The sequence below is a fragment of the Drosophila serrata genome, unplaced genomic scaffold (assembly GCF_035046125.1).
Source record: "Drosophila serrata isolate PLE 108 unplaced genomic scaffold, ASM3504612v1 contig_276, whole genome shotgun sequence".
In the NCBI taxonomy this organism is placed as follows: domain Eukaryota; kingdom Metazoa; phylum Arthropoda; class Insecta; order Diptera; family Drosophilidae; genus Drosophila; species Drosophila serrata.
This window is the reverse complement of record NW_028257174.1, coordinates 888,915-912,174: the sequence shown is the minus strand read 5'-3', so window position 1 is coordinate 912,174 and position 23,260 is coordinate 888,915. Positions and strand designations below refer to the sequence as shown.

Sequence of the window (23,260 nt, the reverse complement as noted above, 5' to 3'; positions counted from 1 at the left end):
CTAAAAAACTGGTTATAGCCAAGTGTATAATTACCAGAACAATTACTTAATATTTTCATATTTTTGGTTAGAGTTTAGGCTTTTTTAAAATCTAAATTGAAAGTTTTAGACTTGTAGTGTTAGGAAAAAGTTGTTAAGTAAATAAAACAACTTCAAATGATGAGAAAAAATTAAAGAAAAATATTCTATAAATTATACGTAATAAATAAATTAAATTCAAGGTGAAATATATAAGAAAAAGACCTAAAAAAAAGGCCTCCAATCAATTCAATTTAATCTCTAAAACATATATAATAATATTTTATAATTTTTTAATATTCAATTATATACCATCTGCTCTTCTATTATTAATATTTATAACAACTTTTATTGACAACTTCCTTTGTAAAAATATATAAAGTAATAAAGAAAAACTAAAAAAAATTAATTTTATAGAACATATTTAATATTTATCTAACATTCAAGCTCAAATATATATCAGGAAAACTCTGAAATTCATTTTTTTTAATATATATCAATTCAATTAATAAAAACTCAAGCATGTGTATATCTAAATATTTTATAATATATCTGCCACTTCAGCTTTAAATATTAAAAATGGTTTATACAAACTCCTAAATAAAAAAATATAAAATAATAAAGAATAACTAGAAGTATTAATAATAATAATTTTTGAATAATAAGCAAGTTTAATTATATAAAGAAAGTACTGTAAATATCAGAAACCAATTATAATTTACTCTTAAATATTTTTAATAACATTCCAAGCTCGTAAATAATAATACTATTTAATAATATATCTGCCTCTTCTGCTTTAAATATTATTTATTAAAATTCGAAATGCAAACTCCTATATAAAAAAATATAAAGTAATAAAGAAAAAGTAATAATAACAATATTGGAATAATAAACAAGTTTAATTACATAAAGAAAGATCTGTAAATAATCTCTCTCAACCCAACTATAATTCACTCTCTCAAGTATCATTAAATATTTTTAATAATATTTTAAGCTCATAAATATTCATATTTTACTCATATTTAATATATAATATATAATATTCATATTTCAATAATATTTCAAGCTCTCATAAATGTCTATTAATATTTCCCAATATATTCCTATATTTTCCAATAATTTTCTAAACAAAACTGGGTCACCATCTCCGCCTTGGCTAAATGAACAAAAACCAAAAACAAAAGCAACGTCTTGGCGCTAAAGTCAGTGATCTCTTCTTGGAGAGCTCAGGAAAGTTGGTATTTAGCTTTGGTATTTCTCGATCTTTGCTGTTGACATTTCGCCACTTGCAGCCAGTTCCCGCTTCCAGCTTCTCCAACCCGCTTCTCCGTTCGCCATCCCTCCTCATCTTGGAAAGACACAGAGCTTTCCACTGTCCCCCAAGTCCGGCTGCTGCTCATTTGTGGCACTTTTCATTTCCATTTCATTTTCACTGTTGACTTGACAGCAATTAGGCGTAATTGGCCAAACACACACACTTTGAGAGAGAGAGACACCTCAACAACTCGCAGCTCTTCAATTAGCATACATAGTACATAGTACATGCCTTCGATTCCTATTTATCCAAAGTACCAAAAAATACCTCCCAACTTCAAGTCAATTCCCACACTCGATACTGAGGAAAACTGACTCTATAGCTAGAAAATAGTCAAATTATATGTATACATTTGAATATATATTAAAAATTATTCAATTTTCATACAAAAAAGATAAATATAAAAATATTTATATACAGAAAACTCTTTAAATAAACTCTCAACTGATATAACAAATATTTTAAATGATTTTTAGGAGGTAAGAGAATTATAAGAAATTTGTATATATAGAAAAAATACCATATGAGGCATATTTTTAATTTTGTTTTTAATATAAATAATAAAGAAGAATTCCTACTTTGCTTTACTTTACTTTATATAAATGCAATTATATAGATATACAAATTTAGTTTACTTTAACAAGTCTCTAAGAAAATGTAAAAATTTTTAAGAATATATCTTTCTTCTAGTAAATCTTTAAAAAAAAAAGGCAGATATATAATAAAGTTGATTAAAAAATATCAAAATATATGAAAATGTATACAAATTCTTGCAAATATTATGATTATTAAAGAGAGACCAAAATAAAGTAAGAAAATGCCAACATAGACCACAATATACATAAATATGAGTTACTTTTAAATCTTTTCAATCTGTTAAAATTTTAAATTCTATTTCCTACAAATAAATAAAAATGAATACTTATAATATATATTACAAATTTCAAACTTTCCTTTTTTGATTTTACTGACTGTAGAAATATTTTAAAATCCTAATTTCTGTTAGAAAAAATATTTTAAAACAACTAGATTTATCCCTTCAGCTAAGTCCTAAAGTTTTTGTTGAAATTTTTAGACAATAGTAATTTATATACTATATATTATATAATATATATTTTAATATATATTTTAATTATTAATTTTAATTCCACCTTTAGCTAGTTTAATTTAGCTATTGATTTTTTGTGTAATATCTAATCGCACAACTCTATTGCCAAATGGCAGCTGCTGTTGCTGCGCTCGAAAATCGCCCAACCAAAAACCGCAACTGCAACAGCCACAAGCAACTTGCTACCATAATGCAAAAAAAAAAAAAAAATAGGAAAAAAAAAGCAAAAATAGAAGAAAAAAAAAAGAAAAAGATACACAAACATTCAAATTTGTCGATAAATCAGTAGAGCAAATAGCGAAACGCGAAAGAAAGAGATTAAGATAAGTTGAGAGATGCGAAATTACATTTAAGAAGATTTCCAAAAGATATTCAAGAGATATTAAAAAGATATCATAAAGAGTTGAGATATGGTAGGAGATAATTAGGTTTAATGGGAGCTTAATTTATTTAAAATTTATATGTCTATACTTTTATTATATTTTAAGGTACACCTTGAAATTTTAGAAAAAATAAATGAAGATCGTAGATGCTATGAATTTCCCCGGAGCTTTTAGTTTGGTAAAACTATGTTTATTTTTTGTAATAATAAAACATATACTGTTAATCTCATAATAATATTCGTAAAATATATTTTATTTTAATGTAAAATTGTGTATTTTTTTTCAAGAGCGACAAATTGTGCAATAAACAAATAAACACATGACAAAAAAAAAGGGGCTCAGCTGCTTTTAAAACTTAAGTTGAAGCGCAGCTGCTTCAAGTTGAATGCACAGAAATAAATAAAGTCAAGTTAAGTCATATAAAGATATACATACATAAATATAGTTAGTGTTATAGTTTAAGACAAAAAAAAAATATATATATAAATCTATAAAATATTGAATTTATTAAATATTTACTTTTTGAATTTTCTATAATTTTAATAATGATACCTTTACCCCTACAAAATTTTGAAAAATTTAATTAAATATTTCGTGGAATTTATTTTTCAAATATTTTATTCTTTATTGATAAAGATTTTGATTGCAAGTACAAATATATATGACTTTAGGCAATTGCTGGCTTTTTTACCTTTGAATACCTACAAGAAAACCCAAATTCTAAGTTATTAAATTAATATTTTTATATGCTAATTTTTTGGGAAAATCAATGTTTTCCTAATATCATAACTAAGCCAAAAATGCATAAATTTCATTTCGGAAAACTGTTCTGTGCTAGTTTTTTTGAGATTATCAAATCTGCGTATTGAGTTTCAATATTTACAAAATTTAATTTTTGTTCAAATTTTTTGGCCAATTTTAACGATAAAACCACTTTAAAAAAGTTGAAAAAAATGAAAAATTTTATATATCTACCAATCATAGCTAGATCGATTCGGCTGTCGATGATGATCAAGAATATATATGGTTTATAGGGTCGGAAATGACTCCTTCACTTGGTTTTAAGCTTTTGACTAAAAATATAATACCATTTTTTGAGTCGATATTTAATGATACTTTTATATGACAATTTTTTGAAAAACCCTAATTTGAAAATCTCATAACTACGCTTAAAATGCATTAATTTCAATTCGGAAAACTGTTCTGTGCTAGTTTTTATGTGGCTAACAAATCTGCATATTGAATTTTATTATTTAAAAAATTTAATTTTTTGTTAAAATTTTTGGCCAATTTTAACGATAAAATCCCTTTAAAAATTTCGAAAATTTTTCAAAAATTTATTTTTCTATCGGACATGTCTAGATCAATTCAGTTTTAGATGCTGATCAAGAATATATATAATTTATGGGGTCGGAAATAACTTCTTCATAATTTTAGAAGCTTCTGACTGAAATTATAAAACTTTGGAAGGTCATAATAATTAATTACTACAGATCTTGGGGATAACATTAAAAATATTTAATTATACATATTTTACTGACTATTTAAATGGAAAATAAAATAATAACCTAAAAACTTAAAGGTATTTATGCTTACAAAGAAAAAAAAAAAAAATAAATTCTTTGATTTTGTAATGAGTCTTATAAACAAAAATACTAAAAAATTATTAATTTTCTAGATAGTTTTATAAACGAATATAATAAATAAATACTTTTTAATTTTTAGACACTTTACTACACAAAATTTATAAATAATAATGTTACATAAAAAAAGTAAAACTAAACCGCTTACAAAGAAGTCTTTTAAATAATTTAAAATACTCATTTTCCCTCCTTTTTTTAATTCGGAAACACTTCTTTTTTGTTTAAATAACCTAATCTGGCTAAAAAATGCATTTCAAAATATATTTCCCAGGTGTATAGAGTAGGAGGAGGAGGTGGCCCCCACCTACTACCAAAATTGTAAGCCTCAATGCATAATTTAAGCCAACGCCAAACCAAACTCGGCTATGCAAACACACACAAATTCCTAACACCCGCTGTCACAACTTTTAATCAAAATTTGGCAGGGTTTGTTTACAGTTTAATTTAGGCAAAATAGTGAACAAAATAATTATTAGCAAATCAAAAAAAAAATTAGGAAATCCACAAGCAAAGTGTACATATGAAATCTAAGAGGAGTTTCTATTTGGTTCCGCTGGCTAAGGCAATCCGGCGTTAATATGAGGAAATCCTCAAGCGGGAGCTCCATTAAAAAATAGTTAAAAAATAGTTGGGCAAAAATTGGTGTACGTCAATCAATTGGCCACCAAAAATTATGGCCAACATGGGATGCCGATGTCGATGCCAAAGCCGAAACCGAAGTCAAGTCAAGTGAAAGTGTTGAAGTCGGTTTGGTTTTTGGTTTTGGTTTTGGTTTGGGTTTTGGGTCTGCATGTGAACGCAGGTAAAAGATATATATATGTATATATATATATACAGGTGAGCTGACCGCAGCTTGTTGCTGCTGTTGGTCCAAAACCGGTGCAATTTTTACTTTCAGGAAAACTTATCGACATCCCACTTGCCCCCCCCCCCCCCTTTTATCTTTTCACATTTCTCTAGTTTTGTTTTGTTGCTGCGCTGCCGGATTTTCATATTTCCGTTTGGCTTTGCCCTTTGCTTTTGCAAAAAAAAAAAAAAAATTAGGAAAAAAAGAAGAAAAACCTAAACAAAACCAATAACAAGAAATGGAAAAGAAAATTGTGGGCAGCATTTCCAAGAAAAACCAGTCGATGATACTATTTTGGCATTTTTTTAAAAGAGAGAGATTTTGGTGATACAAAAACGAATTACTAAATTCAGTTAACAAAAAAATATTTAGAAAAATTTATAATATATATTTTACAAAGTCTTCTGTATAGTTTTAATATATAAATAAAGATTTTATGAATTTTTATATACCAGAAAGAAATATATAAAAAAGAAAGAAAGCTAACTTCGGTAAACCGAAATTTCTATACCCTTTTAGAGATAATCCTTCAAAACTTAGCCAAAAAAGTATGTATTAATTTTAATTCGGAAAGCTGTTGTGTGATATTTTTTATTAGGATAATAAATCTGCTATTCAGTTTAAAATGTAAAAAAATTTAAGTTTTTCTTTCCAAATTTTGACAATTTTAACGATTTTAAATTTTGAAAAATTTTTAAAAATGTATATATCTGTATATATAGCTAGAAAGATTCGCCTGATCAAGAATTTATATAATTTATAGGGTCGGAATGACTCCTTCACTTAGTTTTAAGCTTCTGACTGAAGGTGAAATACCATTTTTTATTCGATATTAACTATATTTTTATATGACAATTTTTTTGACAAATCAAAATTTAAAAAACTCATAACTCAACCAAAAAAGCATTAAATTTAATTTGGAAAGCTGTTCTGTGCTAGTTTTTATTAGTTTAACAAATCTGCATACTAAATTTAACATTTTTAAAATCTAAAATTTTTATCAATTTTTTATAATTTTAACAGTGTAAAATTTGATGATGAAATATTGAAAAAATTTCAAAAATTTATTTTTCCACCGGACATGTCTAAATCGACTCTGCTGTTTATGCTGATCAAGAATATATATGATTTATAGGGTCGGAAATGACTCCTTCACTAAGATTTATGCTTCTGACTGAAAGTAAAATACTCTTGCAAATATAATAATAGTAAAATATATCAATTAATTTCTTTAAGTTAATCAAAGATTGATAAGAGTCCTAATTATTTCATTCCAACATTTTTTGTAGCATTTTCAAGAAAATCTAGTTTATTTTTGCATTTTGAAAAGAGCTTTTTGAATATAAAAATTATTTTTGTACAACTTATGTATGGAAATGGAAATAATAAGAAAGTCTTTTGTATAATTTAAGTCTCTATATATTTTTGGTGCGCATAAATATATTTTTTGATATATTTTAAATAAATCAAATATCAAATCCCTTTAAAAGTAAGTAGTTTATTTAGGAAATATCTCTCTATATCTTTTAAGAAATATTTTAAGCGTATATAACTTTAAGCAAACAGTATTTAAATATGTCAATAAACAAATTTAAAGCCTAAAGTGACTTGTAATTATTTGATTTCCGTTAATAAAAAACCCTCTTATGTCATTAAAAACTTCTTAAATCAATTTGTAATTATCAATAAGACACCTCTTTTTTTATTACATCATCGATGTGAAGAAGACACCTGCAAAAATAAAAGAAGTGGAAGCCTTTTGTTGCAACTCTGTGAAAAATCCCACAACATTGACTGACTGTCTGACTGACTGATTGACTGCCCAACCTAATGGATATATATATATGTATATATATAGATATATGTTATATCCAGATGATGAAGATGCTTCCTGCTATCCACGCAATAGTTGCTCATATTATGTGATTAAATATTGTGATGCATGTCGTCGTCGTCGTCGTTGGTTGGTAATTAAAACGCCTGCCTCTCGTGACAGCGACGAGAAAAAGCTAATTAAAATATCAAAAGAGCGTGCCTGACTGCCACGTGCAACAACAATATTAACAACAATAATAATAATAACAACAATAACTGTGAAATGTGACACTGCAACGGCAGCGGTCGTAGTTGCAACACTTGAGTTGCTTCTCTTGTAACATTGCATCATCATCATTATCGTGATCATGATCATGATCATGATCAGTATTATCTTCGTTTAAAGAAAACAATCTTTAAGAACAATCCTCTGACAAATAGAGCAAGTATCTTGGGGGCGGGTGACAGTTTTTTTTCTTCTGTTATTATTAAATTGCGTTCCATTTGCTAATAGGAGCAAGTCATCAAGTTCGCTGCCTAAGTCATTCGTTTCCAAAAGGGGTAATTTATGTGTCTGCTGACCAAGAACGAAAAACATACATAAACATATAGCATTTGTTCTGAATTCTAAACAAATGGGCTTTAAAAGTCAAGCTGATAAAAAACTTGTTTTCGGTTAAAAAAAATATACTAAAACTTTGAAATAAAAGCTGGAGAACAAAGGAACTTGAGAGTTCATAAAATCTTTGCGACTTTAAATAACATTTGAAAGGGAAAATTAGAATTTAAGAGATTAAATATGATAAGGAAACATTAAAAAAATATGTTAAGGAAACCTTTTAAATATAAAATATACAAAATATACTCTTAGTAGTATTTTTCTATTTGAATTTAAAGATTTAAAAATTTACTTAAATATTTTCTTGAAAAGTAAATGTATTAAAATTTAAATATAATTCTAAAACTGCCTGTTTCTTAAATCAAAAATCCTTCTTATTGTAATTAAATATTTTAGATTTTATAAAATTGAAAAAAACATATTTTCTAACAAATTAAATTAAATAAATAATAAAATAATAATTAAATAAAACAATAAAGACAATAAAACCTTTTAAATTAATGAAACATTTGACTAATTTTTGATTGTATAAGTTTTCCTATCAAGTTTAAAGAACAAAATAAATAAATAGTAATAGAAAAAAAATAAAATGAATACGAGTAAATTTGAATTCAATATTAATGCATTTTTTCTAAGAAATATATCGATATTTCCTTTAAAAATTAAAGAAAAACTAGTTTTAATGATATTCTATGTTATTAAAGATACTTGTACTAATTTTTTCTATCTCTTATTTGATATAATATATAATATAAAGAAAAGCTAGTTTTAAAAGCTAGTTCAAAGAAATATATCGACATTTCGTTTAAAAATTAAAGAAAAACTAGTTTTAATGATATTCTATGTTATTAAAGATACTTGTACTAATTTTTTCTATCTTTTATTTGATATAATATATAATATAAAGAAAAGCTAGTTTTAAAAGCTAGTTTAAAGAAATATATCGACATTTCCTTTAAAAATTAAAGAAAAACTAGTTTTAATGATATTCTATGTTATTAAAGATACTTGTACTAATTTTTTCTATCTTTTATTTGATATAATATATAATATAAAGAAAAGCTAGTTTTAAAGCATTTTCTTCACTTTTAAGATATTTTTGCTTAATTTTTCTTTTATTTTATGTATTCTGTCAGTTCTTAGAATATACTAGTTTTTCTATTATATATAAAGATTTAAATATCAATTATATATTGATACATATTTTTTAAACAAATATTTCTATAAAACAGATTTAATATGGTAATAAAAGCCTTTACAATCTAGAGAAAAACTAATTTTAAAGCATTTCTTTCTCTTTTAAGATATTTTTGCTTAATTTTTCTATCTTTTATTTTATTTATTCTGTCAGTTCTTTGAATATACAAGTTTTTCTATAATATTGAAAGATTTAAATTTCAATTATATATTGATATGGTATATATACATATTTTTTGAACAAATATTTCTATAAAAACTTTGAAAAGTAAAGAAATACTAGTTTTAAAGATTGTCTATCTCATTTTCTATCTCTTTCTTATCTATTCCTTTATTTTTCCCAAGTTCTTTTCCAAGAAAACCTTATTATTTTCCAAGATCTCCTATGGAATCTATCTTTGCCATCTCCCTGTACACTTGAGAGCTCTTAACCCATAGACATATGCCCTCTCGTAGCTGCATTTTCTTTGGGATCGACATGAGCCGGCGTTAATTTTATGCAGGCATTCGGACAGACAGACAAATGAATTGGAATGAGAATAATTATGATCGTGTTGCAAGTGGCTGAGGCCTTAGAAACACACCTGAAGTGCATTTTGGAATGCATTCAGACAGACAGAGGTTGAAATGTCAGAGTATTTAAGTCACACGATCAAAGAGTGACAATTTTGCATTGTCTAAGTTTTTGTTTGCTTTGCGGAGATGTTGGCCAACAATGGGTTAAGAGCGGCAACAGCCTTCAAAAAATTGTGGTCAGCTTCAGTTCGCTTTTTTGTGTGTTTATTTTCCTTTGGAATTTAGTGGAAGACTGTTAATTTTTTTGGCCCCTGCCCATGTTTTTTTCCAATATTTTTTATACATTTTTTTGGGGGGGGATTTTGGTAGCCCAATGACATGCCTCATTATTATTATTGTAGTTGATTCAACAAGAGATTTAAGTGAAAAATAATCATAATATTTTTTGTTGCTGAAGCCTTCAACGAATATTAATCAACTTTGTCCAGTGGAGAGCTTCACGTGCAATTAACAATTTCATTTCTGTGAGGTAATCGCTTGTCTGTGGTTTATATTTAGAAAAAATAGTAGAAAAAAATACCATAAAAAACCTAACAACAACATCATTAACACTTACATATCTATGAGACTTTAGATAAGATCTTTGGCACACATCAGTCGTGGCTCTAAGGCTTTAAACAAATATAAATAACAATTAATTTTCGATTAGCACTCGGTTTACATAAAAATATATATCTTAGTACGTATAGAGATGGTATTAGGACAACCTTCGAGTTGCTTTGAACTTGAAAAATTATATTATTTAATATTTTCAGGTGATTAATTGAAGTTTTCCAAGTTAATTTTGATTTTTGAGTAGGAAAAATATGTAGTTTTTTATGTGAAATTAAGGGAGTCTTAGTAAATAGCTTGAATATAATATTTAAATACTAATAAATCAATGACAACTACTTTAAATAAATATTCATAATTTTTAGGCTTTAATTATTACTTTAATGATTTATTATTCATTTAAAAAAAATCAAGCATAACATACTTGTAAATATATTATTTGTTTAAAAAACAGCATAAAATACTTGAAATTATATGTTTTTATATTAAACGTATTATTTATTTAAAATAGAAGCCTAAAATAACTAAAAAGACTACGTTATTATAGAAAAAAAACAACAAAATTAAAACATATTTAATAAATTTTTATTTAGAAAACAAGCATAAGTTACTCGAACATTTATAATTCATTTAAAAAAGAAACATAAGATAAATGAGAATATATTTTTTATTTAAAAAGAAGAATCGGACACCTGAAAAATTAATTATTTTACAAAAATCAGAAGGATAAGGTACTTGAAAATGTATTATTTGTTTGAAATATAAGCATAAGATTTTTGAAAAATGATTAGTAATTGAAAAAGCATGAAATAAGATTAAAATAATATACTTTTTATTTAGAAAATAAGCATATAAGGCTTAAAAATTTATTATTTATACAAAAAGAAGCCTAAAAAGTCATGGAAAATGTGTTTACTTGACTTTAAAGTATCCTACATTTATATTGTTTTCTTTATGTTTAATTATTAACCATTTAAATATATTCTATACAAAACAACTTTAAAGTCTTTTCTCTTTAATAATTTCCTTAGTTATGCCTCTAATTTAATTTAATTGAATTCTTAGCTCTTTTCCAATATTAATTAAAGAGTGATAAATATCCCATTTACCCATCTCTCATCCCCATACAAAAGGTTACTGATCTTGGTTGATCTCTGCCTAAAAATAAAATTATACCACCTCACCGCTGCTTTGGTAATTATGGCTTATTATCATAGCCAGGTGCAATGGCAGGTAGCCTCAAATGCCGCACATGGTATGTATATATCTATGTTTATACATATATCGCATATAGTTAACATTCAAGCAACTGCCTAATCTGGTTTCGAACAACTATCGTTGCACGCATTCGCAGTTGGAGTCGCACTCTTATTATTTCTTTGCAATTAAGGCGGCAAGGTCGTCGCCGTTTGGCGTTTGCCGTTTGCCGTTCGCTCTTGTTTTGCCACAATAAAAAAATACAGAAAAATAAATAAATACAAAAAAAAAAAAGACTTCATACGAAAAATAATTGTAAAAAAACATCCAACGAACGGAAAGTGCGGAAAAATGGTGGACTTACGCACTGCGAGTGCAACGCACGCAGTTGTTAACTTGGCCAGCGATCGAATATTGGTAACAGCCAACGGGCATCTAAGCTGGCCAATTTACGACCAGCCTTATGGCTTATGAAATACTCAAAAGAGTGGCAAAAAAAATTGAACAAGGAAAATAGCCTACGAAAAAAAATACAAATAAAATCGCACATATCTTTAGAGAGCAATCAGAAAACGAAAAATGAAATAAATTCAGAAATAAAACACTTGCCCAACTTGCAAGGAAATGAAGGCGTATATCATTAGATAAAGCTAACTAGAGCACACGGAAAAAATAATATATATAAAATATAAATATTCATATTAATAGCTAGTAAAATATTAGTTATAAATATTTACAACTAGGAAGAAAAAATATAATAGTTTTTACTCTTTAGTCATAGATTAAATCAGTAAATAAGTTTAAATATTCAATGAGGCTTTAGTTTAGTTACCATGTTGTCTATAAAAAATTTAATTTAAGCTGGTAAATTGCACAGGAAAATGTTTCTAAGCTGAATGTTGCTAACAAATTGTTTTTAAGCATATACTAAAACTGATAAGCCAAGAAATAATGTATTTAAAAGTATTTATAGTTAAATATTTTATGCATTTAATTAATACATAGTTTGTTTAATATTTAAGAATATCTAAAGCAACATTTAACCTGGCGAAATGCTCAAGGAAATGTTTCTAAGCCAAATGTTGCTAAGAACATATTCTGCTAAAATAAATCTACATTTATTTAATGCATTTATTGTACCTTTTAAATTGATTAAATTTAAGATTTAAACTGGCAAAGTGCTAAAGAAAATATTTCTCAGTTAAATGTTGGTAAGAAAATGTTGATCAAAATGCTTCTAAGCCTAATGTTGCTAAGAAATTATTGAAAAACATTTACTTAAGCTGTTAAAACAAACCTCAATTTATATAATACATTTATAGCGCTCTTTAAATTTATAGAATTTAATAATTAACCTGGCAAAATGCTTAAGAAAATGTTTCTAAGCAAAATGTTGCTAAGAACATGTTGATCAATATTTACAAAAGCTGTCAAGCCAAACCCTACGCTATAAAAGCATATTATAGCTTAATAACCTGTATTTTTTTATTATTTTAACTCTGAAATATTAACTTGAATTTTCTACTATTTACTATATATTTTTCTAGCAGTGTATCCGTTAGTCTGAAATCTGAAAACTCAAATCGCAAGCCGCTAACTGCGTCTGCGCCTGCGTCTGGGTTCCCCCTTTCACTTTCAATTATTAGCCAGTGGGCAGCAGTTGCGGTTTTTATATTTTTGTTGTTTATTTTTTTGGCCTCTTTGCAATTTTCTTGTTTTCGCCTCGCATTTTATTATTATTATTTATAATATCCACACACTTCAGGGAAAAACTTTCGCTGCATGCAATGTTTTCCTTTAGTTTTTTTTTTTGGTTGCATTTCCTGCAATTATCGCATAAGTACGCGTGCCGTGGGCGTATTTCACGTACTTCTCTCTGGGTTTTTCATATTATTTATAATAATTTTTTTATTATCATTATGCAACCCGAAGAAGTCCATAGATGGGTGTCCTAAGTACCCATTCCCTTCTCCCATTTTGGAGGCTCTCCAGACCCTAATTCGTAATCGCAATCAAAATCAAGTATTTCTTCATTTGCTAACTGAGGTTGTGATGCAAAAAAAAATTCATAATTGTAAGACGATTAAGCCATCGAGTAATTAAGAGGGGATTACCCAAAAAAAAAAAAAGAAGACTGGCCATTAGCAATGCAACTTTAAATTTTAATTAGCAAAAACTATTTATGAGGAAGCCCAAATAAAGAATGGTTTTTGAGAGGGGGAATATAATAAATTATGTATGTAAAAAAATACTATTTAATATTATTTTTAATAATAAGTTTAATATTTAAAACTAAAAACAAGTTACAAGTTATTGTTTTTGTCTTTAAAGATTTTATAATTATAACTTTAAATATTTATTAGCAAATTTGTATCTTCTGACATTTCATTAAATATATTTTTACGCTTTTTTTATTATTAACAAAATATAACATTATTAAATGTAAAACATTTTTAAGAACACATTTCACAGATCAAAACCTTTTACTTTGACAAAATAAACTTCAAATTTTAAAGAATAAATTTCAAATTGAAATAATTGTTAGAATACTATTTATTTATTTGTTTCTAAACTTATAAAGGAAATAGATTTAAGTAAAATAATTTTGTATATTTGCTTGGAATAATTGTTGTTTATTTTTTCTAAGATTTAATTACCCATTCTAAAAGTGAACTTTTGACCAGCGAACAGACATTAAAAAAAAACTGCTTTAAAGTTGTTAAGTACAACGCAAAAAGTAAAAAACTAAACAACTAATTTCCACCCAGTTTGTGGTTGTCAAAAATTGTTCATAAATACTTTCCATTTTATTTATTATTATTTCTTTTTTTGTGTGTTGCTCTAACCTCCATAAATTTCCATATTTCTGGTAATGGTTTCTTTTGTGACTGACCAAAGGCAACAAGTAGCAAAAAAAAAAATAATAATAATAACAAAAAATAGCAACAAATAATAATAAAGAGCACAAAAAACAATTGACAAGACTTTTACAAAAGAAACTGCACTCGTTTTAAGATCGTTTTTCATGTTTATTATTTCTTTTTTTCCTATTTGCGCTGCGAAGTGGCCCGATTTCGATGGGAATTGAATTGTTAAGCTGCTGTGGAGATCGTTTTAAGATCGTTAGCCAGGGGTTTAGGGGGGATTTAACCAAACAATGTTAAAGGCTAAAAAATAATGAAATGACTCACATTTTGGACAGCGATTATACAAAGAATAATGAGAGTAATCAAATTTTGTTCAGAGATTTATATTTCGGTTCTCAGTCTTTGTTTTTTGGTTTTTGAAATTGTTCTGCCCTCGAAATATGACCTTCAACATAAACAGTAGGGAGTACAAATTGTTAGTTCGAGAATTTATCTAACCAAAAGCTATATAGAAACAATGATAACTCTTAGTTTTTATGAGTTTCTAGCTTGCTTTGAATTTATCTCACTTTGACAGCCACTGCAGCAGCTGACAGTTTGTCAAGCGACATGCATATGCATGCACGTGCCTGCTTGATAATAATATCATTTGTAATTCATGATTATTGTTTGCCAGCATTTTCCCCCTCTCGCTTTTCACCTTTCTCAATTCATTTCTCCACCTCTTTCGTGTGCAAAACTTACGCTAATTGAAGCGGCGTCCGTGGCCTTTGTTTTATTATTATTGTCTGTTTATCAGCTATTTTCTCCTGATGCTGCTGTTGTTGTTGTTATTGTTGAGGTTTTTATCTCAGGTTGAATGAAATCTGGTCGCTGCTGTTGATGTTGTTATTGCCTTTTTTTGTTGTTGTTGTTTTGCCGGCAGCTTGCTGCGTGCAATTAAAATTCAACAAATTCCATTTCACTTCGAAACACACAAATACAATACAATAAAAAAAAAATCCACTTCAGTGTTCGATGAACGATAAACGATAATCGAACGTATCGATTCACGTGCTAACACGGGTTACCGTTATTTGCGAGAGCTGTCGGAGAGCGCTTAAAGACAGACAAGAGAGAGCATGCGCGTGTTGCTCGTCGGCGCGTTCGTTGCCAACTGAATTCTGAATTGCGGGTTGATCGCCAAGCGCGGCTTTCAACCGCTGCCAAGTCGCTGCCGCAGCGAAGCTTTAAGTTTGCGGAATGCCATATGCTTTGTTGTTGCCTGTCAGCGGTCGATTAGTGATGCGACAATCAGCTAATGGGCCATAGAAAATAGCTAGATTTTGAAAAAGTTTTAAAATAACTAAGCCAACGAACTATGCATTAATTTATATTTTTAAAACGCTATCGTATTGGTTTTTCATAAGCTTATGGAGTTTTGAGTTTTTTAAATTATATTATATTATATTTTTTTTTAATTTTTGATAAATTATTGAAATTATTTATTGAAACTTTAAAGTGATACTTTCAATTGTTAATTTTACGGTAAGCTCGAGATTTTCCAAATATCATAACTAGACCAAAAAAGCCTTAATTTCAATTCGGTAAGCTGTTCTGTGCTAGTTTTTAAAAGGTTAACAAATCTGCATATTGAGTTTTAGAATTTAAAAAATTAAATTTTTTTGTAAAATGTTTGTCAATTTTAACGATGTGGAAAATTTTTTGAAAATTTATTTTTCCACTGGACATGTCTAAATTGATTCACCGTTTGATGCTGATCAATAATATATATACTTTATAGGGTCGAAAATGATTACTTCGCTGCCAAAAATTATGAAACCCAACAAGGGTATACAAATATACCATAAAATATATATAAAAAAGTTTAAATAAAAATGCCAAGTGACCAGCACTGATTTCGAACGCTTTTCAACCTGTTCGCGGTGCGTTTTTCGACAAAACTCCAAAGAAATGCCGACAAGCAAAACGGTAATGAGCGTGCAGCAACTTCAACGCACTTTCCAATTGAACCGCTCGCCGCCCAGCATCTTCAATCGTCGCCAGCTCTCTGCCATTCAATTTCCACTTCAGTTTCAATCGAGATGAAAAACGAAGAGAAAAAGAAATGGAAAAGAAAAATACTTGCTGATGTCACGGCGGCGACAATAATTGAGAGTGATTTTCAGGTGGAAAAATCAGTAGAAAATCAGCGGAAAATCAGAGGGGAAAATCATGGGAGAGCTGGTAGAGATAAAACGGAAGTGGGAATAAATCTCCGGGGAAAATATCAGTGAAAACTGAAGAATTAAATAGGTCTTTTGAAAAAGGGAAAATAATGTAACAAATTTTAATTTGTTATGGAATAAAGAATACCTTCTTTAAGAAATCTTTATAAATGCCTTTTAAATTCTTAATAAAAAATATTTTTTAGGAATGTAGAAGCTCCAAGCTCCAAATATCATTGAATATCACTGAATATCATATAATATTATCGAATTTCATAGAATATCATGGTATATTATAAAATATTATAATTTATCATAAATATATTATTATAAATTACCACAAAATATCATATAATGTCATAGAAAATTCCAAAATAAAATTTCAATAAATACTTCCCATAAAATGGTCTAAAATATTATAAAATACTATAAATTATCATGAATATCACAAAATACTATATTTTTTCAAGCAGTGATTACTATTTCCATTTCTTGTACCCCCTCAAATCTCTTAATTAAGTGAACCATTTAACAATCAAGGTAACCAGATCAATTCCCATTTGCATTATGATCATTGACAAAACCATTTGGCATTCCGATGCCATTACAACTGGACTTTATAAAGCCCTTTCGATTAAAAGTTTATAGCAATTTGCAGCTGCTCCACTTTTAGTTTATAAAGAATGTTACATTTAAAACGGATCACGATTCGCTGAGCAATTGGTTGAATACAGTTGTTCGTCGTTGATGATTCTTGGCACACAATTGAAAGTGAAGTTTTTCTTGGGAGTCAACATTGAAAAACTTGTTCTTCGACTTTGTAATGTTTACCTTTATGTTAATTGAAATCACATCGAAAAAAACAACAACAAAAAGAAATAAAGAATTCAATGGTGTTGCCTTGACTAAAACTTGGATTGCGACGTGACTGGAGAATCTGTTTTTTGGCTTAAGGCTTTATGTTTTGTTTACTATTTGTATTATTTTTTATTTTTTTCTTTCCTGGCTTATGTAAGTCTGGGTTTCATTTAATTATTTCTGGAGTGGCAAGCAAAAGAAAAACTATATAAAAATGTTAAGTATGTGCGTTGGTAAGAGGCCTGTGTAACGGTTGCATTGCAAAGCAGCCAAAAAAAAATATATATATATAAAGATCCGTAAACAAAGGCAAGATAATACGAAATTATAGGCCATATATAAAGCAATTCAAACGGAAAAAGAAGCGGCCAGACAATTGAGTGTGCAATTAAATGCTTTTTTGGCGCGCACTTAAAGTGGCTTAAATAGAGCGTTCAACTTGCTAGGAAAAAACAACAACAAAACCCAACAGGAACTAAATAATAACTAAGTAACAAAGCATAATCTTGAGATCAAGAACTAAAATAAACAAAAACATTAGGTATTTTCTTGATTTTTCTAAACAAAACCTAAAATAAAATCATAAAAGCAACTTTTAATAGCCATAAAAGTAGCATCATCAGGCATCTGCAATCAACCCAAAGAGATAAAAGCAAAAGTAAGCCAGGCCAAAAAGCTTAACAAAAAAATATATATATATATTCATAGAGGGGGAGTTAAAGTCTGGCGCGAAAGTGCTGTTAAAAAAAAAATATAATTTACGCAAGTGCTTAAATACAAAAACAAAAAAAATACCAAAAAAAAAACCGAGACAAAAGAAACCCGCCAAAAGGAGAAATATTCAAGCAGTTGCACAAAATATATATTAAAAAAAAATGAAAAAAGATATAAGAAAAAAACTCCTGGCCGGCAAAACTTCATGACTGGTTTTCCACTTGTTTTTTGTGCCACAGACTTCCAGCGATTTTTCTCGGTTTTTTTCCTTTTTGCCACTTGCTTTATGTAAGGCTGCAACCTGCTGTTGCTGCGGCGACAAGTTTGTGCCTTAAGTCTTTCGTTTTTCAGTTTTCATTTTTTTGTTTGCTTTTTGGATTTTTTTTTTTTTTTTTTTGGCGGCAATCTCACATTGCGAAAGGCAAATGCATGATAAGCAGAATGTTTATAAAGCTATTATTTATTTTAAAAAAGTCTAAAATATGTCATTAGAAAACCATAGATGAGTATTTAATTTATGCAAATAAAAAGTAATAAAAAAAGGGATTTTACAGTATTAACTTAAACAGAAATTATACCAAAAATAAATAGGATGCTCTGAAAAAATTCTATATATAAATAATATATTTATTTATTATTACTAAAATTTAATGTAAGGTAAATAATCAAATAAATCAATGCAAAACTGAAAAATGAATAAGAGAACTGGGAAAACTTTGTTTAAAACTATTAATTTTATAAATAAAATCTATAGAAAACGAAAAAAAAAAAAATAATTATAAAAATTAAAAATACGTTTATCTATTATGATAATTATACATACATTAAAGAATGATAAGAAAACTGGAAAAACTTTAACAAAACTATAAATTCTACAAATACATAAGTATAAAAAAAGGCAGTTTTCTGTATTTTTATTGAATTAAATATGAAGATACCCTAAATTAAATTTTCTTCGCAAGAAATAGCTTGATTTATTATTAATAGAATTTAAGTCAATATATTTTTTATAAATAGAATTCAATGTAACATAAGATAAATAAATAAATATATCAATAAATAAATATATCAATAAATAAATATATCAATAAATAAATATATCAATAAATAAATATATCAATAAATAAATATATCAATAAATAAATATATCAATAAATAAATATATCAAAATTAAACACGAAAATAATAAAAACTTTTGTGAAATGTATAAATTCAAGAAATAATTCGAAAATAATAACGAAACTAAGAAAAACCTTAATTAAATGTATAAATTCTACAAATCAAATATATAAGAAAGGTAGTTTATAATGAATAATATTATTAAATTAAGGAACATTCCTTTAAATATAAATTGAAAGCTTCACATAAATTCTATTTATAATAAATAATAACGAAACTAAGGAAAACCTTAATTAAATGTACAAATTCTACAAATCAAATATATAAGAAAGGTAGTTTAAAATAAATAATATTATTAAATTAAAGAAAATTCCTTTAAATATAAATTGCAAGCTTCACATAAATTCTATTAATAATAAAGCAACTTATTGTTGTTGTTAAAATTTATGTTTATATAACATATTTCAAAATCTAACATATTTTTATACCCTTGTAGGGTATTATAATTTCAGTCAGAAGTTTGCAACGCAGTGAAGGAGGCACCTCCGACTATATAAAGTATATATATTCTTGATCAGGATCAACAGCCGAGTCGATCTAGCCATGTCCGTCTGTCCGTCTGTCCGTCTGTCCGTCTGTCCGTCTGTCCGTCTGTCCGTCTGTCCGTCCGTCCGTCTGTCCGTCTGTCCGTCTGTCCGTTTCTACGCAAACTAGTCTCTCAGTTTTGAAGCTATCTGAATGGAACTTTGTAGTTAGCCTTGTATATACTCTCACTCGTATATATGTCGGAACGGGCCGGATCGGACGACTATATCATATAGCTGCCATAGGAATGACCGGAAAATTTTTACAAAAAAAATTTTAACTTTTTCAGTTTTCAATAGAATTGAATCAAATTTGAGATATAGCCATTTTACTATACTCTTCAATTTTGTACGAAATTTTATAAAAATCGGACTACTATATCATATAGCTCCCATAGGAACGATCGAGAAATTAATACAATTAAATTTATAACTTTTTTAGTTTTCAGCTGATTTTCATTAAATTTGAGGTATAGCCATTTTATATAAGTCTTAAATTTTGTGGCAAATTTCATGAAAATCGAACGACTATATCATATAGGTGCCATACAAACGATCGTTTGATGTGGAGGAAAAATGCAAATCAGTGAATGTAAAACTGCAAATATAATATGTATAGGTGAATGAAATGAAAGCAGGTATTCATTGTTTTTTAACACAAATATATATAATTTATATTGTATGGATTCCTATTCATAGAAGTTCTATCTGCAAGGGTATATAAACTTCGGCGTGCCGAAGTTAGCTTCCTTTCTTGTTTTAAAATGTTTTCAGAGTTAAACCTGCTAAATGCAGTTGCTAACAAAATATGCATATTATATATATGTACATATATACATATATTTAAACCCCTAAGCCCACACAAATATCTGATCAATATTTCCCCTCCAAAAAAATACATGCTGCAACTAAGAAACGAGTTCAACTCCCAAAAAAAATACACAAACTCTCGATGGAGATACAAAATTTCAAAGATACTAAAGCTCACAGATGTACAGATACACAACAGTCAATAAACTTTAAGAGTGTTGTGTGTGTGTTGTGTGTGTGTATTTGTTATTGTTGTTAAAAGACCAAACGAAACTCGCACATTTTGCCGGCTTTCGGCTGCTGCTTTCACTCTCCATTGGATTTTGGAATTCTTTCATAAAAACAAAAAAAAAAAAACAAAAAACAAAATGCTCAAGACCAAAAGAAAAAGAGAGAGAGAGAGAAAGAGAGAGAGAGAGAGATGAAGGTGGCCCAATGGGAGAGGGAGAAAAGAGAGATGTATAAATTCGAAAACGTCGCCAGTTAACGACTTTTTTTCTCCTTCTCCTTCTCCCTCTCCCTCTTCCTCTCCCTCTTCCTCTCCCTCTTCCTCTCCCTCTCTCCTTTTTCCTCTTATCTCTGTTCTGTTTTTTTAGAGTTTCTGCATTTCTTTCACTTGTCATGCGGGGCGTATGAGTAATTTGCAATGTCCATACCTTGAGCCGCTCCCAATTCATGCATATTCCCTGCCTTTTCTTAAATATTTCATTTTTATTTTTAAAGCTGCCAAGGTGCGTAATTAGGTTCAGGTGAGAGATTAAACAATGCCATGATTAATGGTCTGCCTTTCGAAAACCAAATCAAACGAATCAGCCAAAGAGGATGTGGTTGAAAAAAATATATCAAATTAAGAAATTTATTGGAAAATATAAGCTGAATTTTTAAATAAATTAAAAAATATTAACAAGAAACAAATGTTTTGTTTTTATTTTTGTAGAGGCATTACAATTTCAGTTAGAAGCTTCAAACTAAGTGAAGGAATCATTTCCGACCCCATAAACCATATATATTCTTGATCAGCATCAACAGCAGAATCGATCTAGACATATCCGGTTAAAAAAAAAATTATTAAATTTTTTCCAAATTTCATCATCAGATTTTACATTGTTAAAATGATAATAAATTGATAAAAATTTTAAATTTTGTAAATTTAAAACTGAGTATGCAGAACAAAAACTAGCACAGAACAGCTTTCCGAATTGAATTTAATATTTTTCAATTGTTTAAATAAAACTCTATCAAATTTTAAATATAAAAATAATAAATTTAATGTAAATTATATAAAAACACATACAAATAAGTTAAATTTGATATCTGGGGAAAATTGTATATAAAAAAAACCTATTATGATCTAATATAAATTTGAATTCTTGTCTTTAGCACAATCAATATTTATCTAAGCCTTAAAAAACCCTCAAAAATAGATTGATTTTTAAAAATATATAATTATCTTAATATGTATCTCGTTAAATCTCTACCAAATCTGCACCCACATCTCTTAATTGATGAACAACGCCCCCTTAAGTTCCCTAAAATGGAAATATTTACATAGCTACATCTTCATCGTTATCATCATCATTATCATCATCATCACCCATGATCATCCCGCAGAGAAATAAAGAAACCCATTTCTAAAGTGAAAAAGAAAGTGAACAACTTGTCGAACAGCTTAAATCTCCTCGATTCTGCCAGCAGCCAAAAAAAAAGAAACTAACTTCGCAAAGCCGAAGTGTTTATACCCTTGCTTTATGATACCGTTGCCATAGGATCATGGGATCATATGTGAAATCTCATAACTCAGCCAAAAATGCATTAAATTCAGTTCGGAAAACTGTTCTGTGTTAGTTTTTATTAGATTAATTAATCTGCATACTCAATTTAACATTTACAAAATTTAAAATTTGTATCAATTTTTTATCATTTTAAAGATGTAAAATTTGACGATTAAATTTAGAAAAAATGTAAAAAATTAATTTTTCCACCGGATATGTCTAGATAAAAATAAATGCAAAGCTTACACAGCTGATTCTAAACCTAAGTCTGATTCTTCCAATATAATCTATATAGTTGATAATAAATAATTGTAATTGTTACGACTTACCCCATATTCTTGGTGACTTCAATTAGGCTTCTCATCATCTTCATCGAATTAAGCTTCTTCTTCTTCCTGATTATCCAGATGCATTCCATAGGCCACGTAATATTTCTCGGGTTGCAGGGTAATCACTGATCACTTTCACTAGATAGATGTTAACACTAGGTACCCCTAGGACAGACTGAGGCGCGCGGCCCGATAGCGCCTCTATTTATACTCCCCGAGTGAAGAGAGGAGCAGAGAAAGTGAGAGCGAGAGAGCAAGAGATTCCTCTAGAGATGCACAGAGGGAAAGGTATACCGGGAGTTGGACATATCGAGAGATGGACATACCCAGAGAGGGAGCGAGAGAGGGAGAGAGAGTTAGGGAGGGAGAGGGAGCTATTCTTATTATTATTTATTTACAATATTATATTATTACCAGAACGGAACCTATCTTCGCCACTTCGTCAGTTATATGAAATATTCGTCCGATTTTAATCAAAATTAAACCAAAATTATAAAATAATAAAAAATAGCTTCATTTTAAAACAGATGAAAATCTGTTGAAAACTGGAAAAGTTATAGTATTTTTTCTTGAACTTTTCCGAGGGTTCCTATGGCAGCTATATATATGTATATATATAGTCCACCGATTCGCCATGCTCCGACTTATATAAGAGTAAAATTATATAGAAGAATAACTCCACAGATTCATGCAAATAGCTTAAATTGGTTCCAAAACACATCTCGCACAT

At 28.1% G+C, this 23,260-nt stretch overlaps 1 protein-coding gene across 2 annotated transcripts in view; it reads right to left on the bottom strand.

Annotated features, from left to right (window-relative positions):
* The window catches only part of LOC110180377 (uncharacterized), a 38,890-nt gene extending 16,230 nt beyond the window's left edge, over positions 1–22,660 (bottom strand). The window contains exon 1 of one of the 2 annotated variants that reach the window (XM_086835369.1): positions 22,531–22,660. The gene's annotated coding sequence lies outside the window, so the exon portion shown is untranslated. Of the gene's footprint in view, positions 1–14,881; positions 15,375–22,530 lie in introns of those variants that run through there. The other variant, XM_020948043.2, reaches the window with a different exon arrangement.
* Positions 22,661–23,260: the final 600 nt, after the last annotated feature.